Consider the following 20,543-nt stretch of genomic DNA (forward strand, 5'->3'; position numbering starts at 1 on the left):
ATTATTTCTTGCCTTCTACTTCTTTTGCTGTTGTTTTGCTCTTCTTTTTCAAGGATTTTGAGATGAAGTATGAGATCATTTATTTGTTGGTTTTTTCTTTTTTTAAGGAATGAACTCCAAGCAATGAATTTTCCTCTTAGAACTGCTTTCAATGTGTCCCATAGATTCCGATATGTTGTGTCTGTGTTTTCATTTATCTCTAAGAATTTTTTAATTTCCTCCTTGATGTCTTCTATAACCCATTGATCATTCAGTAACCTATTGTTCATTCTCCAAGTGATGTATGCTTTTTCCTTCCTTCTTTTATTGTTGATTTTCAGTTTCATTTCTAACTGCACTTGTGAGAATGCTCACTTTGGCCATCTTATAACCCAGTTTTAAAATCTATTTCCCTGTGTAGCCATAGAAACTATGTGTCACCTGGCCTCAGGGTAACATTCTGTTCTTTAGGGAACAACTTTCACATCTCAAACTTGGTGTGGGATGCATGGGCAGGCTTTTTTTTTTCCCCATCATTGAGGTTTGATGTATATTGGTTATTTAGAAATAAAACCCATGAGTATATAGAAAAAAAATAAAGGAAGAAAAAAGAAGGAGGCTAAAGATATTAGTTCATGGAAAAATAACTATAGAAAAAGACAAAAAACTTATATTTGAAGTTGAGACAATCATAACTGCAGTGAAATTAATACTTTAAAATATAATTCTAATTTTTTAAAAAACTTTTAAATAAAGAAAATACTGAATCACACTCATGGTGTGAACCCAAGGTCTTTTACTGAGCTTATTTAAGTTGTCAGCAGAATCTGGTTATCTGTATTTGAAAGACTGAAGTCTCCCCTTTCTTGTGATGTGCCAGTCCAGGTTTACTCTGAGCTCCTAACTGCTAAGTTGTAGAAAACATAGGCATGTAGCCTTGTCCCAACACCTGCTGCTTACTTCATCCTGGCTAGAAAGAGAATCTGTCCCAATATGTTTCTCTGACCCTTTGTAAGAGATCCCATCTGATCAAGTCAGGCCACCCAGGATAATTTTCTTCAAATTGGTAAACTGAAAATTCTGGATTTGGGCCGGGGGGCTATGGCACACACCTGTAATCCCAAAAGCTTGGGAGGCTAAGACAGGAGGATCATGAGTTCAAAGCCAGCCGCAGCAACAGTGAGGTGCTAAGCAACTCAGTGAGACCCCCCATCTCAAAATTAAATACAAAATAAGGCTTGGGATGTGCCTCAGTGGTCGAGTTCTCCTGAGTTCAATCTCTAGTACTGGAAAAAAAAATCCAGATTTGGGATAGTACAGCTACAAAGTCCCCTCCCCTTTGTCATCTAATGGAAACTTATCACAGAAGGGAAGCTCATGGTGGTCACACAAACTCAGTCCAGAATCAAGGACTATGCCAGGGTGCAGGATCCTCAGAAGTTACGCCAGAATCATTTCTATCATACCTGAGAAGTGCTGTTCCTTCTAATTTAGGGTTCTCAACTTGGCTATGCTTCATATTTTTCTGCGGACATTTTTAAAAATGTATAGATATCTGATTGAATCTGAACCTGATTTAAGCTCAGAATCATCTCCTGAACATGTTGTATATTTTCAATTAAGTTACAAAATGACTCCTATGCATGCAGCCCCACATACCACTTTAATAGTAAAGACAGATACGTCATCTGGCTAACATTTTATGAAAGTATTAGAGTTTTTTCAACACTACGATTAAGTTCACGAAAGGACAAGTAACATAAATGGGATCATTAAAAATTAAGTGACAAAGGCAGAAACATCATCCTAGCCTTTGGAATGAGTAATCTGCAGCTCAGGCCTTAAACTTCATTACCTCTGAAAGGGTCAATCCCTTCTCCCAACATAGAACCGAGTTAATAGCTAAGTCTCATAAAAAAGTCATCACATCTTGGCTTCAAATCGGTAGGCTATTCCACACATTGAAGGCTCTTAAATATTATCGCTAATTTAAAATCGAGGTCTTATTCTAAAGACCTTGGTTTTCGCAGTTTAGATCCAAATGCCAACTACTAGCAAGTGAAATTTGGGGCCAATTACCAAATATCCCCTTGTATTTCCCTTAAAGCCAATTTCCTACCCTGTGTTCCACAGAAATTAATCTATGACATTAGCTATTTGGAAAATATCTTATTTCTGCTCTTGATGATTCATAGGGATTTAAGCTATTCCTAGAAATTGACAAGGAGATGTGGGAAAATTCAGCATGATATCAGTAAGTATATACAGCATGCATGTCTGCCTCATGAGTGAACTGAATACATTTCAGTATATAGATTTCATTTCTTCTATTTGGTATGCTCATAGAATTTCCTCTTTTTCTTTTATTATTTCTGCCTCTAGACCGCTCTCCAGAATGTTGAGATTGCCAAAGAAGTGACCACAACAAAGGGAAATATTGCTCTACCTATATTCAAGTAAGATCATTACTTTACAATAAAGCCATATTGTGTGAATTATTGAAAAAAATAACACATTTTTTACATTTCTACAAAAAAATTTTATTTTCTTTGGTATTAAAAATTTTGAAGCCTCTATCTGTTTGGGGAAAATGACAATTTTCTCTTTCAATATTCTGGTATGAAAAGGATTGCAACACTCAGAACATAACCTAACATTTATTCATGCTTCGACTATATGTGAATGAATTTTCCACAATGTGCATTTTAAGAACTAATTTGAACGCATACTGTTTCTTTAAGAAGCTTTGTTAGAGGAATGAGAAATATTAATTACTTTCTTAAAAGCCTACTTTTTCAGGGACAGGGTCAGAGACTCCTCATTAAGGTAGAAGCTAGAATAAGATGCTGCAAGCTGTGGAGTCCTGTAGAAAGGGAGGCATGACAGTGCAAGGAAGGGCTTGGCAAAAAATGTTCCCTAAAATGCTTCACAGCACCAGAGACCAGGGAACTGTCACATTCTCTTTTGTTTGTTAAGAACAATGGGTGAATACATTTGATATTAGAAAAATGAACCAAATATATCTTCAGAAAGGTCGTGTGAGTCAGCACAGTTGAAGCAGATAGAAGATCCAGGTAGTCCCTGACATTGTGCCAGGGATAAGTGTTGCTTTCGGAAGGAATCACATGCTATTTGTTAAGAAGGGCAGAACGTGACTTCCAAAGCTGGAGTATGTTGCTAATATACTGTCACAGTACTTTTGAGTTCTTCTATCCTGGCAGTGCCATGACTTACAGTGGGACTTTGGTGAGAATCAGAAAGCTCATTGTCTGTTATATTTCAAGAAAAGCTAATACTGAAAACAGTGTTATTTATGTACATATCGGTGTAGTCAATGACATTACAATGTAATGTAAAATTAGCAAGAATCCTTGGGTATGCGTCTCTGTGTTATTGAAAACCATAGAACTTAGTACTGCGTGCATCCTTATAGAATGCCTTTTAAAGGAGCTCCTAGGGTAGGGTCCCAAGGTCTATGGCAAAGTCCAAAGGCACTTGGAGTTACACTCAATCAGGCCTCAGGGTCATTCTGCTTACTTAATATTCTGTGAAGCACAGAAGCACTACTGTATCTTACTGTAGAATCCAGACTGAGATAGAAAGCTAATAGTTTGATTCTTCTTTTTTTCAATTTATATTTGATCTCTAATTAACTGAATCTCAGATATACTCTTTTTTCATTCTTAAACATTGTTTTTTTATCAAGTTAATTTAATAATTTCTGAGACAGTTTCCTAGGAAACAGAAAGAATCATTTCTGGCGTATATGTTAGATCATATCCAAAGTTTCCAAATGGTTGTTCATACCTAGAACTTTTTTTTATAGTTAGGCATTTTCTTCAAATGAAATTTCATAGAGATATCCACAGATAAATGAGGGCAAAAACAAACAAACAAAAATATTTTCATTGAAATGGGAGTAATCTAGAACTGTCCTGCCTGCCAAGTTCCTTATGTCTGAATCCATTCCTCAGTTTTCCAAACCAACCACACTAAATGAACAATATTATTTCTTTGACCCCTGCTCTTTACTTGGTTTCTCAGGTCATATGGGAGCCCAGGTGGAAAATTTAAGTGAAGAACATGGAGAGCAAATGATAGAAATGAAATTTAATAGAGATCCCAATGGGTAAAAGAGGGCAAAAACTTATGTTGTGCTAGACATTAGTGGCAAAGTTATTGCTCTATAATTACTGAGAAATTTCTCAGCATAAGACATTGACTCATTTGCTTGCACCTTATTCCCAGACAAAGCCTATTGTACATAGATTTAAAGGCTCATATATTGTAAATTCTGAATGAATCCCAATAAAGAGTGTGGTAGTTGCCCCATCTCTGTGTTTTCATGTTTTACTTTCTATAGTTTTAGTTGCCTGTAGTCAACTGTGGTTCAAAAATAATAAATTGATATTTCAAGAAATTAACAAAGCTTCAGTTATAAATTGCATGCTGTTCTGAATAGCGTGATGAAATCTTGAACTATCCCTGTTGATTCCACCTGGGCCAGGACTCATTCTCTGTCTAGGGTATCCTCATGTTAAACACTACCTGCCCTTTAGCAGCTTAGCAGTCTTGGTTAACTGGTTGATGGTTGCATATCACAGTGCTTGTGTCTAAGTAACCCTATTTCATGTACTAATGGCCACAAAGCACAAAGGTAGTGATGCTGTTGAATTTATTACAGAGCATTGTCATAATTTTTTCTATCATTAGTGTTTTTTAATCTCTTACTATACCTAATTCATAAATTCAACTTTACCATAGGTATGCATGTGTAGGAAAAATAGCATATACAGGATTTAGTACTACCCCAAGTTTTAGGCATCCACTAAGTGTTTTGCAACAGATTCCCCACAGATAAGAGAGAACAACTGCACATGTTATACATAAAGAAAGGAAAAGGTCATTTGTCAGGGACATTCATTTGAGGGTAGCTTTTACCATTCGAAAAACACTGTCTTATGGGAATTGCAAAAAGTAGTTAATATTTTATTATTTTAGTAATATCTCCAAATGCATTTAACGATCTCTCTCAGACTTCTTTAAAAATACCTCTGCCTCACCATGTTGTATTCCTGCTCATATTTGCTCACATTAAAAGCTAGGCTTGTTCTGTACTTGAACAGGAATCAGTCCCGTGAGCAAAAGCAGCCTGCATGACCAGGTTGTCAGCAGCCGTCACAGCTGGACTACCCGCCCTTGATGTGCACTTGCTGCCCTCTCTGCTTGGCTAGAGGAGATCTCAGACTTCCTGAGCCTTTTCTTATGGCCAAAGCAAGATTAGTGTCATTTAAGTACTTAATATGGTGGATTTTATGTTCTTGCTGTTTTTCTGTGCTTCAGGGACATTTGGGCATCTCTGTTGTACTTTCATGGGTCATTCTCTGGTCTGTCTTTCTGTGTATGTGACTGCAATTATTCATTGGGTGCAGCTTCTATGGGCGCATTCATCAACATAATTATTGTTCAAATTCCCAGTCATTTCAGGCACGTTTGTGATTTTATAGAATCGTTGACTTCCCTGGTAAAAAGTCTCCATTCCTAGTTTTGCTGATGGTGCTGCTCATCATGATTAAAATATAGCCATGATTAAATGTGACCAAGCTCAGCCTTGAGCCCATCAATGACTTCATATTCTAGACACCTTTCTTAATCTTTTTTGACTGTGACCCACTGCCCATCTTCCTTGATTACTGGTTCAGACCAAATCAGCTTTCTGTAGGGAAGGCAGGTGCAGCTCCCAGTCAGGGTGCAAATAGCAATGCATTCCCTGAGCCTAGAATCCAAGGTGCTGACTTATGTTTGGGTTCTTTGCTTATTTTCTGTTTGTATGCAGGTTTGACAAAATACACTATAGTTTCTCATTTGGACCCCAGGATTTACTATTATGAAAAAATATATAGGGTCCCCATAAATGTTTCGAAAATTTGATCACCTAATGAGAACATTTCTGTAGTTGCATTCTGTGTATTTCAAAGATTTTCTTCTACCATTGAGCAAAGACTGGCTATACTTAAAATAAAAATCCTTCTGATAGTTCTCCATTCTATCCCCTCATTAACAGAAGTGGACTTTCCGGAAGCTCTTACTATCGCTTTCATTATTGAGCACATTAACTTAGGCTGCCTTTAGCTTGGTAATTCAGTCAAGAGAAAGTTGCATAACTTTGTCCAAATGAAGACCACTGGCAGCTTCTTCCGACTAAAACTCCACCCATGCATCTGTATCTGACTGTGAAGAAGATTCACAAGAAAATATGTAGGACACCATCAGATACCTTTGGCCACAGAGGAAAACAACAGAAATTTCTCAAAAAGTCTTTTCATGAATATCTTCAAGTTGAATGGTGGCGACTATAATAATGCTGTAGAACAGAGTTAGAGGAACCCTCGAGTACAGTAACCAAAATGATAGAAGAATACAGTGGTTCCCTGAGAGTGTGGACTGAGTTCATGTGGCATTTTATATCCACTCAGCCCTAGAGACTTCCCTAGCATTCAGTTGGAATATTCCTAGTGATGGTACACACTATCCACGGGATTATAAAGCATGACCTGCAGTCAGGGGACCATTTTGAATGTCCCTTCCTGCCCCTCTACTGGGTACAGATGTCATTCTTTAGCACAGCCTCCAGCATTCCCACAGACGAGGAACCGCAGCAGCTAGAGTGCTGGGTCCACCCAGCCATACCCACAGAGGCCCCTGTTTGGTCAGAGAGGCCCATAGTAGGGACTGATGACTCTTTATTAACATCTTCCCTTTCTATGCAAAATGCAATGTTAGGGTTGGTCGCTCCTCCCTTCTTGAAATTCCAATTGTTCATAAGCTATAACTATCTACTCTTTCCGCCTTCCCACCCAATTTCAGATCATTATTCTTTCTTCATCACATCTAGCTGGGCCTTTGTTTCACCCTTAAATATCATCTTTCCTTCCTGCTATTGTCCCTCTATGGCTATCTTTCAAAGTGTCTTTCTTTCCTTCATTAAAAGACTTCTTATTTTTATGGTTTTTTTTTCTACTTTTCTATTTTTTGCTTTTGTTGCATGAGGAACTGGCATAACATCCAAAACAATCATTAAAAATCAATGTAGAGGAGCTTCCTCCTGGGATTACTTCTATAAATTATACTGTTTAAGTCTCACATTAGGTCTATGATTCATGAGGAGCAGATTTCTCTGTGTGCTATAAGGGTGCATTTTTCTTTCTTTTCATCCAGGTTTTCCAACACCATTTGTTGAATAAACCATCCCTTCCTCATTATGACTTCTTAGTCTCCTTGTCATAAATTATTTGACCATACATGATTGGGTTTATGTCTTGATCTATATGTCTATTTTCATGCCAGTACCATATTGTTTTGAATATTATAAGTTTTTAATATAATTTGTATTTAGGAAGTGTGATGCCTTTACTTTTTTCGTATTCAGACTGCTTTGGCTCATCAAGTCTTTTGTGATTTCATGTGAAATTTAGAATTTTTATTTCTGTTTCTGTGAAAATGCCATTCGAATTTTTATAGAGCTTGCATTGATTCCATATATGGTTTGGGGTAGTATTGAACATTTTAAACATATTAATTCTTCCAATTCGTAAACATGGGATAGTGAACTTAGAAATATTTTGTACAACAAAGAAATGATCAAGAAAAGGAATAGGAAGCCTATAGATTGAGAGAAAATAAATGCAAAGCATGTATATAACAAGAGGTTAATATTCATGTTTACACAAGGAATTCTTACAACTCAAAAGCAAAAAAATAATCCAATTAAAACCTGAGAAAAAGACCTGAATGGAAATTTTCACAAAGAAGGTATACTATGGCTAACAGGTACCTGGAAAGGTACTAAAATCACATATCAACACAAAAATGTGCATCAAAACTACAATGAAATATACCTTGCAATTGTTCGCATGGCTAATTTCACAGTGACAAGAGATAACAATGTCAGCAAGGGTATAGAGAATAAAAGCCCTTCTGCACTGATACTGGGAATGGAAATTGCTACAGCTATTGTGATGAAACAGTACGGAGGCATCTCCAAAATGTAAAAATAGCATTATCGTATGTCCTCTGGTACGTACATATCCAAAGGAAATAAAATTAGTAACATGTAGAGGTATATCTGCTTCTACATAAATTCCAGTATTATTTATACTAGCCAAGATAAGGAAAGTGTCCTTTGATGAATGAATGGATAAAAAAAGTACTATGTATAGATAATGGAATATTAGTGATCCATAAAAATAAGGGTATTTTGACAATTGCAACAGTTGTAATAAATCTGAAAGACATTATACTAAATGAAATGGACACAAAAAGACAAATATTATGATTTAATTTATATGAAGGATATTAAAAAGTCAAATATATAGAAATAGAGAGTAGAATGGTGATTGTAAGGTATGAGGAAAGGGAAATAATGGAAGATGATAAAGCTTGCAGTTATAAGGGATTACTTTCGTGACTGAAACTTTGCTGATGATAGATTTCACTGCTCTTACTACACAAAAAAATGTAAGAAAATAACTTTCAACTAGCTGAGGTGGTATTTAGGATAATATGACTTTACTAAGTACCATTAAATTATATCCTTTCAAATGGCCAATTATATGCCATGTGAATTTTACCCTAATTAAAAAATATATAATTATATATGAAAAGACAGGAACAGGCTTCCTATTGCACAAAACTCAAACATAAACCCTGCCACCTTTGACAAATTTTTCAGGAGCCAAAACTGTATATTCCTGTATGACAGCATTTTAGATTATTTTTGTTTGCTTGCTGTATTTTAGCTTTGAGTTACTATAACACATTACTTGACATAATTAACTTATAAAAATAAAAACTTTATTTTGGCTCAGAATTTGGAAGGTTTCAATTGACCCTGTTGCTTTGGGCCTGTGATGAAACAGCCCATCATGGCAAGATTGCTCACCTCACGGCCAGGAAGCAAAAGGAGAAAAGCGTCTTCCGAGAGTGCCACCCTGGGGACTAAAGTTTTAACAGATAGAACTTTGGAAGACAGTGAAGATTCAAACCATAGCACTTTCCCTTCTGGAAGAGAAGGTCTTGAATTCACCCTGTTTATTCTGTAACTAGTCTGCCAGTACTGTGTTCTCCCGACTAACATCATTAGTGTTTATTGTCCTTATTTTTAATTAATTCTTCCTGGTTCAGATCTTCCTCTTACATATCCCCCATTTTCAAAACTTATGTCTCTGTACCTTGTTTTCAGATACTGCATCTGAATTTTTGGACTTGATCATCCTGTTTGACTTTTCCTAAAGGACTATTACATAAACTTGAACTTGAGCTCTTTTAATATTATTTTTCTCATTCAGACTCCTTCCTTGGCATAAATGAAATATCCTGCAAAATGTTTTGGCTGTATTTTCATTGTTCCTACCTCCACAGTTAGATAGAGAAGAGAGATCAGCAAAATTCATGAAATGCCATCTGGACACTGTATATCCTTATTACGTTTAAAACTTAGTTGAGTTAAATTGGTACTTAGCATGTTAAAGCAACAGATATTCTATCATTTTGAGTTTTTAAGGAAGAAACAAACTCAAATACAACTGTTAATAGCTAATGGACTCTAAATTTGGTTTTTAACTATTGATTGCTAGTGTGCATATAAAAATGATTAATATGAGAAAATGATACAAAAAGTCATCCATTAGATTACTCAGCAATAGATAGTAAATATAAAAGTAACATTATCTTCAATATTATATTGAAATGTAATATTAACTTTTAGATTTTAGAAAGTTTAATTTGATATTTTCTACATATTGCTTTCATTGAAGGAAAATCAATAGTTTTGAGAAAAAGCCAATTGATCAAATGGACACTGTTCCCTTAAAATGAATGTGTTAACACAATGTAAGAATTGTTATGCTATTACAAAGCCATGCCAGAATTTCAAAATTATTCTACATTTGTGTGTTTCAGTATATAATTTCAGGATTCAATGGGGCAAGTGGTGACATCTGGATGAGAATATGAAATTATTTTCTAAAATGAGATCAATGAATAAACTGTGTTTTAGAGGTGTCACTTACAAAGTGAGAATCCCAGGCTAAATCCTTAGGAGGTGAAGATGTAGAGGACAGCATATCAATGAGATTAGCACCAATTGTAGAGTATATCATGTTTTCTCCTCCTGAAGCTGCTCCTCTTCTTCCTCTTAGGGAATATTCAGCAATGATTCCATTTCGTTTCCCAATGACATATGCTGAGATAATGGCAGATCAATTCTCAATCTGCCTCCTCAGATATTGATCAACTAATCCCAAACATTTTCACTGCATGACTCTAAGCAATTTTAATATTGCAGGCTTAGAAGACTACAAAAAAATGAATTTTTTCATCAAGTAACACATTATTAATGAACTGGAAGAGAGAAATATATAAAAAATGTGCAGATGTCATTAAATCAAATTCACTTTAGTTATGTATATAGATAGCCTAACATATTAGTAATAAAAATTGTTCTAACAGTAACAAGAAGCATTTTTCAAGAAAAAAGAAAAATTAGTTTCTTATATGTGAGGTCATGTATGTGTGGATACATGCATATTTAAAGACAAAACATGTCTTAAAAAGTGCTTCTGACTCTCTTGGTTTCTCCCATCTCCTTTAGCAACATCTTCTGGTTTCAGCCACTTGTAATGATGCATGTAGCACAAGCCGCTGCCCCCTCGGTGTATACCTGCATCCCATATCTCTCATCATTTTTCTTCTTCCTGGAAATTTTCAATTGAAGTGACAAAGGAACTCAGAAATGCTATGAAATTAATGTTCTATAAGATAAATCTCTGACAACTGGGAAACTAGAGCAAATGGATACATTTGTTTCTTCAGAGGAATGTTCCTGAAAGTTCCTGAAACTGAAGTCACTGGTGCTTAATACTAAATCATGCCCAGCTCCAAATTACAACTTTGCGCTGTTTAACCCAGATGACCATAACCCCCAACCTAACTCATCCTCCAACCATGTCCTAATCTTCTACCCTATTAAACTATTAAACTATCCTATAAACTATGACTTCTATTTTGACATCATCAAAATCTTCTGTGGTACCTTGCCGCAGCCCTGCTGGCTGGGCAAACTAACCAGGGGGGTGACGAGCAACTTGCGTATGTAGATTGATACAGCAGGAGTGGGAGCCCTTTATTGTAGGACAGGAGGGGTATATATACATTACACACAGCTTATCTTAATTAACATAAACTAGATACAGCAGTCAACCAATAAGGAATCTCCACACTTAATGGCTCCCTGGTGTAACTTCACAAACCACTCCCTCTGGCAAAATGCTAGGTGCCATCTTGACTTGTTTACAGACCCTAACATTTCCCTCTTTTGTTTAATTTAAATAATGACCATAGTGGTTTTTACACAAACACCATAAATAATCTGCTACAAGAAGAAGGGGAGGATACAAAATGTCACAATACCAAGCCAATTGATGGCTCCATGCAAGAAGCCCTTGGAAAAACTATACCAGCAATGACACCCTTAGCAAAGATACTGAGTTACAATTTGTTGTAGATTACAGTTTGTTGTCTCAGTCCAGGTAAAGCAGTGTCTCAATAGATTAACTCACAGTCCAGGTAAATCACAGTCCAGGTAAGTTCACAGTCCAGGTAAGTTCTGCAGGCAGCTAGCTTGATACGAAGTCTTGTCCGGTTCTCAGCAACACTGGAAATTCTTCCACTCTCGTCCTCACTGGCACTGGGACGAAGGCAGGAACTCCAGCAATGCTGGCTAAAGAAAATCCTGTAGCATTCCAACAGGCACTAAGAAAACAACCTCCTGAACAATTTAGTACATTATCTCAAGGTTTTTTACATTTGAAATAGGCCTTAATGGTGCTCATTACTCATTAGCCTCCAGGTGTGGGAGAACCATTGTAGTTATTGACATTGGAAATGACCAAACTTTAGGGGCGCCATGTGCGTCCTCCGCCAGGCTGCAGCGTCCTCGGGCAGCCCCAGAAGGGGAGTGTCCCCGACTCAAACTGCCACCGGGCACAGGGAGCAAGAGCCTGTGAGACCGTGCCTCCGGGTCAGGTCTAGATTTGGGCTCTCGCAGTGGCGTCCTGCTCCCCGGGAGGGGACGGGGAAGAGCCCGCTGCCGCCACTTGGAAAGTCCTTGCTGCTCCATGACCGGCTCATATGTGGCAGCCACCACGCCGATTCATGCACCCTCCGGTAACGAAAAGTACTTAGTAATAGCCTTTTGCTGCAACTTTTTTCCTGATAATCCTTCTTCTTCTGAACTTTCTTTTTCTTTCTGACTAGAGTTCCTGGGCTTTTATCAACACATGCCCCAACTGCTCTTGGTTCCACTGGGGTGCCTTCTTCCCTTAGTAATTTACTTAACACCCCTTCCATATTTTCATCACAAAGACAATACAATATACTGAGACAAAACAAGACACAAACATACTGCATCAATCCTCTCCATTTTTTTGAAATGGCCATTTTTCCTCTTGCCCTATCTAGGGACAGGCAGCTTTTTTTTCGTCACTTACCCCCCAGTGTCCCGGGGCTCCCCGGACGGGCCACCATCTGCCGCAGCCCAGCTGGCTGGGCAAACTAACCTGGGAGGTGACGAGCAACTTGTGTACACTGATACAGCCGGAATGGGAGCCCTTTATTGTAGGACAGGAGGGGTATATATACATTCCACACAGCTTATCTTAATTAACATAAACTAGATACAGCAGTCAACCAATAAGGAATCTCCACACTTAATGGCTCGCTGGTGTTACTTCACAAACCACTCCCTCTGGCAAAATGCCAGGCGCCATCTTGACTTGTTTACAGACCCTAACAGTACCTCAAGTTCCTTTACTATCTCAGCCTAATTCAAACCTAGAAATCCATTGGAAACAATGTTTCATCTCTAGTCTTCTCAAATGATGGTTGTCTCTTCTATAGCTCAGGAGACACTAGACCTGGGGGTGGACATGTGCTTACCTTGCTTTTCTTTGCACACAGCTTAATCTCTTTCTTTCCTCATAAATTACTTCTCCTTTGCTTTGCACATCTTCAGATTCTATTTTTCATCTGCATATTTGATAATATCGTCTGTGGAACACCTGGGTCACTCTTGCTCATTGACTACAGAACTTAGCATAGAACTAACCACATGTCCCTACACGTGTTCAGTAGTTCCAACGCTTCAGCATTTATATGGAAGACTAATTCCACATCCCACTTTCCAGCTCTTCACCACTTTCCTTTTAGCTATTTCTCCATTTGTCTACAGTCTCCCATTCCCATGGGCATTCCCTAAGTTCTATTATTGTCTACTACTATCATTTCCAGAATCTCAGTTTTATAACCCCATATCTTAGTAATTCATTTACTTTAATTATGTTACTCCAGAAATTGTTGAGGATTCATAAACCATCAATCATTTATCTTGTGGTGCCCCTAATCCTTGACTTTATCTCCATGCAACTCACTCAGAACAAGCTTAACAGGGATCCATCATATTTATATCAGTTTACCCTAATGGCAGAATTTGTCTACAGGAAAGCAACAAATTGATAAGGGCACCTGTAATTTATGGTCCAAAAACCTGTCCTAATTTACTTGTCAGTAATCATTTGCCTGATTTGACTATTTATATCTTCATTCTCCCCAGCTTTCAGTACATCTTCTCCCTTATTGTCACATCTAGTTATCCTGCTTTGCTTTACTTCAACAATCAAAACAATAAAAAGGACAGTCCCTATCTATTAATCAAGAAATCTACCAAACTATCTCCACATTCACCATCTCTCTTCAGGTAGCCTAAGTGAAATGTGTATGCTCCCATCTTAGCCAAAAATTCTTTACTTGTATAATTGATTCCACTTTCCTTCAGTAACCTGAGCACCTTGCTCCTGAAATTGTATCTTAGTTTTCCAATCATTACTAATTCATCTTGTTCTACTTTAGTTCCATCACAACACACAGTTATGTCTTAAAATTAAAATAATAAAATACATTATTTACTCATCTTTCTACCTTTAACCTGAAATGTCAGTTTTTTTGCAACATCAAACTCCTCAGTATACTTGTTAATATTCCACATTTCCAAATCTGCACATTTTATTCCTTCTCAAAGCTGTTACAAACAGGTTTTCACCCACCATTCTTCTGCAACCATCATTACTAAGGTAATCGGGGGAAATCTACTATGTCTCAGTTTTACTACATCTAATCTAATCTACATTTTACTCCCAAATTAAAATATCTTCTCTCATGACCCATTCATCTGATATTATTTATATTGTTTTTTGAACACTATACATTAGCGTTCCAAATGTTAAACTGGAATGACATATCTTTTGAGCAAAAAAAATATGTAATTGTCTCCAGTTTGTATTTAAATATCCTTTTTGTAAAATTTAGGTATGAGTGATTTTTCAGATTTTTAATTACTAATTTCCATAAAATTCCACAGTTTTTGTGACATTTAAAAATCATGATTAAAAATGAAGAAACAATGGGGTGACATTTTGTGAGACTGATCTCTTTGAGGATGACAAGTGCCTAATAAGGTGATGAAGTTTTATAGTATGTTTAGAAAATATATGCAGGTCACAAACCATGGCTCTGATGATACACTGTTTAGGGAAACTCTGATGCTACCATTCACTATCTGTGACAGTTTTTACTGTTTTTCTTTTCTTTTGGAAGTGCAGGAATCAAATCCAGGTCTTTGTGCTTGCTAGGCAAGCAGGCTACTAAAGAGCTAAATCCCCAGTTGATTTGACAGTTTCTTAAACTCTCTGAATCTTAAGTCCCACATAAATCACAATGCAATGGAAAGAATAGAGCTTGTACAAAATGTTTTAATGTAGTGTTTATCAAATAATAAGCCAATAATATTTATGAATGGATTTACAAAAGCAGTCATTTTTTTTACTTTAAAGAGCACAAATAATTTTTTTAAATGTTGTATGTAAAATTTTGCTTTAAAAATTTTTTTGAGTGGCTTTGTTAAGTAGATGATATTCTTGGTCTCATTTTGTAGCTGATATGATTTTTAAAAAGGTCTATAAAATCAGCACGCAATTATTTCAGAGAATTCACAAGAGAATTCACAAGCATGAACTTGTCACACTTCTTTTACTATGAAATGTGCTCTGTGTTTGGAAGCAATAGTTTATATAATGCTATCATGTTTGATGAGATGTTTTAGAAGTTCGTGGATGGTCGTTTGGACAGAAGCACTATAATCTGGGAAGGCAAATTAATACCTATACGTGGTAGAGTAGCTCATTCCACTATGAACATAGTGCTACCCCTTTCATGATGGAAGAGGTCCAATGTAACCAACCAGCAAATACACCCAGGAAATGGTGCCATATTAGCAGTGGCTGTATCTAGATGAGCCTTCGTGAGTGGAAGTCTATATTGCTTCAACTATAGACATCTGACTATACATAGCCTTCTTTTCTGCTGCCTCAGCCACCTTAGCTCTCTGTTCTGCTACCTTAGACCAGGCCAAGGAATATGACATGAATGGCTGGGAAGGAAAATGGCTGATATCAATAGAATAGGCAGTCCAGTGCTCATTATTAGCATGTCTCTATGCCTACACTGGCACTTGTTGGCCATTCTTCACAAAGGACACAAATATCCTTATGTTCTATACTCACTCAGAGAGTTCCACCCATATGTCTCTCTCCCATATCTCCTTGATACCAGTTACATTCCTTCAAATTCTTCCCCATAAAGTCAATTCATCCACTTGAGAATCAATATAATCTTCCACATTTGGTCATCTCTCCTTCTAGGAAGCAATGCACATGGAGTTTTGACCACTGGGAGAATTTTCCTTCATGATTTTCTTCAGGACAATCTGAGTCTGGCATTATAATATTGCAGCAGTTCTCTCCTTGATGTTACTTATTTATTATGTGGTTCCGCCAACATAATAAGATGGAGTTTTTATCCTCACTTGGTTATAGGGAAATACTCAGTGCCAAAGGAGCCAACTAGGAGGGAGAGGGCCATGAAACAGCACTGGAGACCTTGGGCATTTGAACTGCTTCCTTCATGTAATTTAATTTGTATTTTAAAGCCTTCTTGAGTCTAACTGATATATGCACTTCCATTTGACAAGGGAATGCTGTTGTGCTGGCCCATCTATAAGGCTTTGGGGGTCAAACAAATTCATAATGCGTACTCAAGTTACAAAGCAACTTGGTAGCCTATGGTCAAGTATTTCATCTCTACTGTGTCTCTATAGAAGGCCAAAATATGGTTCTCAAAAAGAGAGGGGATATTCATTGAGGATGGTGGACTTTTGATCTAAAATCCTAAGGTCCTTTTCTCTGACTTACATGGAGGGGCCTTCTAACGCTCCAAACTGCACCTTATCTCCTAAATATCATAGACCTGTAGTTCTCAAAATTGAGCACACAATGGAATTACCAAGAGGTCTTGTTGAAACAGGTTTCAGGGCCTCAAGTTCAGGGTGTTTAATTCAGTAGTTGTGGAATGGAGCTCAAGTGTTTGCAATTCTAGTAAGTTCCTCAGTACTGCTGATGCAGGGGACACTGTAAGAATACATTAGTTAAGAACCAAAATGAATGCTTTATATCAGGAAGCAAGTGATACATGGGCTGCAGTGTGATTGGTCACTTTTAAGTGTTTGTGTTTGTTTGTTTGTTTGTTTTCCCTGAATTGTTTTATGGGTAAGGGATTGCCATCCAGAACCGAAGGGAAGTTAACAACTTTCAAACTCCAGGGACCCAGGGAAATGGTAGACCCATACCAGAACTCCTGTCAATTCTTCCTTGCATTTAAGACCGTGTGGTATTTACACAGCAGAACAAAATATTTATTGTATTAGGGAAGAGATGAAAATTTTTTACGATTACCGAATATTTTAAACACTAAAATAATACCTTTCCAAAAAAGCATGAAAATAAAAAGATTTCAAATTGCTTTCAGTAGCAGATTTAAGAATTAAGTTTATTTGAAACCTAATTCTAAATAAGTTAAATTCTGTTTTTCTAAATTAATTTTGCTCCAATGCATGTTTCAGTGAAGGTTATTTTGTGAACAAGGAGAAAGTATTTGCTCATATTGTAGGTAATTCTTATTTTTCCATTGAAAATGAAATTACCACTAACAGTTACTTGGGATTCATACATTAATATACTCAACAAGTATTACTAAATATCTGCAACATACTATATTAGCTACTGGGTTTCAAAAATGAATATTTTATAACTCAATGTCTTTAAGTAGCTCACATTTTTAGAATTGTCTTCACAGAGGAAGATCAGCTTTCTGATTTTGTGTCTTTTGGAATAATATTATATTTCTTTGAATAAAATGTTATACCTAGTACAAAAATCATCCATTAACCCAGCTTTATAATAGTTAGCACCCTTCATCAAGGGAGTTGTTTAGAATAAAATGTAATAAATATAAATTCCCTATTTTCTGCTCTCAGAATTACATTTTAGATTTATATTTTCTCTGTGTTAAGTCTGCTGTTGATAATATTGGTAACATCAGTAATGGTGTGACTCTACGATCAATTTTTTTTTTTTGTAGCTACATTTTAAATTTTATTTTGAGGCAGAATCTCACTAAATTGCTCAGGCTGGTCTAGAACTTGCTATCTTCTGCTTTTAGAGACACTGAAATTATAGGCACGTGCCGCTGCACCTGGATTCAATCAATTAGAAATGCATAACTCTGCTTGATTCTAATTGTTTCTCTTCGGGAGAGAGGGGGAAACAAAAAAAGAAGAAGAAGAAGAAACGAATTAGCCACAACTAATTGGCATGTTGTAATCATTCTAGTGTTCTTTTTTCATTTGAAACCTAAGAATGGTATCATAGCAGAATTTTTTTTTTCCTTAAAACATCAGCTGGTGACTTCCAGAGGTAAATTGTTTCAATAACGCTTTTGACACACTTCTACAGAAGGACTGTGAGCCATTTTACCTCTTTCTGTTGACAAACACAGCATGATCCTATACACATCACAAAAGTACCCTGGTTGGTCATTTGGGGCTAGGAGAACAACTGGCTCCATACAGGAAGCAACCACCTGTTCACTCTTTGGGGACATGAAGCAAAGTGGCTAGAGAGCATGAAGGAAAAAGTTGAAATGACAATATAATAAGAACAAATTGGGCTTAGATAGAATGGTGCAATTATACTACCAACAGCTTGTCTTTCATTGCCAATAAACAATGCTGGGTTAGAGTATTTTCTGGATGAGCACTTATTTTATTTTTTCTTTTGCTGCTCTTCTCTACATTTTACTATTTTAGTATTTTTCTCTTTTCATCTATCTTGCTATATATCATAAACATTCATTTCTTTAAAGCTCATAGGTGTATTGCCTGAGCTTTTATTTGCTTTTTGTTTTATTTTTGCTCTAGGAGGCTGTGATGTTTTTTTCCAGGGACAAAAAAAAAAAAAAAAAATCTCTCTGATCTCAAACTCTATGTACGATGTACATTCATTTAGAGATGGTGAGGAAACTCAGGTTTTATTTTAAATGTAATCTGTATTCTCATTTGGTTCACCAGAAGCAACACTGTAAGACAAAAGAGAACAACGCTTGGCAAATGAACACTGATTTTGAAACATTGGGTTCTTTGCTTAGGTCGTACCAATATGCCAGGTGAATCACTATTATCTCACTCATTCACAGGAGCACAATTTGAAATAGTTAGGCAAATCATCTGCCCTGCTGTCTTTGGTTAATCGGCTGTAAATTAAGTTAGAAGCAAGTACTTTGATACAGAATCATAAAAGGGAACCTACTTTTGGTATGAGACCAGTGATAACAATTGCCATTCATTGTTTGTCCTCTCAGCACATTAGTATATGACCATAGGAAAATGTATAAACTAAAAAGAACCTAAGAAGGTGACTGTGGCCTGAGCAATTGAGAGCCAGCAAGCCAACCCAGGGCCTGAACAGAGAGTGCCAAAGGGAGAGTTCCCGGGGGCTTCACTCCATGCTGCAGAAAAGAACTATAGCTCCAAGAAGCTTTCCCCGGTTTGATTGTTTTTGTTTTCCTTTCAGAAAGAACAAAGCAGTTTTGTGTGATCAAAGTCTATTGGGATAGGTATGGGCTGACTTCTGGAAGAAAAATATAAGTAGTCATATCTTTTCCTTGATTGTGTATTTCTTTATCTATCCCATTAATAAAAGAGCCATATCCTTACTATGTCTCAAGTATCTACAAACTAGTATAATGAGAAGCAAATTTTGTTCTTATCTATTTTTTTTAAAGTCTCATTTCTAGCATTTAAAAATACCAAGTCTTCAGTTTTACTTGGGAGGTTTTCTGTACGGTTAAGATTCTCTGATCAATTCCCAAATTAATTTCTTCTTCTCCATAAACAATTAGAGTGATTGTATTATTTCAAATCATTTCTGAAGGCCCTAGATCACCCTATGAATATAGAATATGAACTTTAAATATGAATATGAACTTCCTTGACCAAAATGAATCAGTCCGATTGATTATATCAACAAGCATTGTATTCTCAGTGCTGTTGAAGCTTGGAAGGGTGTAGACATCCTCTTTCTAAACTTCCTCATAAAATTTTAAATTTCAGTGATGTGAACCTGGAAGATAAGAAATCAATGCTTTCTTCAGTAACAAAATATATGATGACAATTTAATGAGTACCTCGGATAGATCACTAATTACTTTAATATGTCATTTAAGATTCAAAGGTGAAAGAGATGACAGTCTTGGAGGGATACCCCATGAGATTGCACTGTCATTGGGAGAAAAATACAGTCCTATGAAGGAGCCAGATTTGCTTTCCAATGAAATCTCATGCATTTTTTTGTTTTACTGTTTCAATGGATTTTATATGCATTTGAGTACATCAGTCTATCCATCAAACCATATGTGAGGCAGAGACATTGCAGAATAAGAACACCAGACTGAAGTCAGGTGTGGAGGCCTACTTTTGTCACTTTTGTTCTTTAAGCTCTTTGTCTCATTTCCAATATAAATAAAACACATAGAAAGGGTTAAAATCTTTTGAAATTTGAGGGCTTTTTTTTTTTAACTTGGTCTGAGTCATATTACAAGTCCTATGAATATACATTATTGAAACAAAACATCTACATTTTTCTAAATGATGAAAACCTTCTGACTCCCAATTTGAAATACATTGAGTGATGGTATCTCCCATCCACATTTTTCTCGTGTTATTTTAAGAGACAGAAAGTAATTTAGTAAAGTGATTTGCATTTCTCAAAAGAAAAAAAAATGTACGATGACAAACTAGTGCTTGGGGGAAAAAATATACCTCAGAGTTTCCATTTGCTTCTTGTTATTCCACTGAATAAACAGCTGTTATCTACAGCCTTCCTGAAGATTTTAAATTAGGCCCTTATTAAATTTTAGAACCTCATATTAGTGAAGGTGTAATGAAAAGATGTAAATCAGAAAATAAATATAAGTTTAGCCAAAAGCATATGTAGAGGAAGTGTGAGTGGATTTTTTCATGAATACTCAGGATTCATGAACAAAAAAATATTTATTAAAAC

General features: G+C 36.4%; 1 protein-coding gene across 3 annotated transcripts in view; it reads left to right on the top strand.

Moving 5' to 3' along the window:
* Sntg1 (syntrophin gamma 1) overlaps nucleotides 1–20,543 on the top strand; it is an 819,084-nt gene that overhangs the window by 248,675 nt on the left and 549,866 nt on the right. For all 3 annotated transcript variants that reach the window (XM_048782887.1, XM_048782889.1, XM_048782888.1), the window contains one exon: nucleotides 2,362–2,435. The gene's annotated coding sequence lies outside the window, so the exon portion shown is untranslated. The remainder of the gene's footprint in view (nucleotides 1–2,361; nucleotides 2,436–20,543) is intronic.

This window comes from Marmota marmota, unplaced genomic scaffold, assembly GCF_001458135.2.
Source record: "Marmota marmota marmota unplaced genomic scaffold, marMar, whole genome shotgun sequence".
Classification (NCBI taxonomy): domain Eukaryota; kingdom Metazoa; phylum Chordata; class Mammalia; order Rodentia; family Sciuridae; genus Marmota; species Marmota marmota.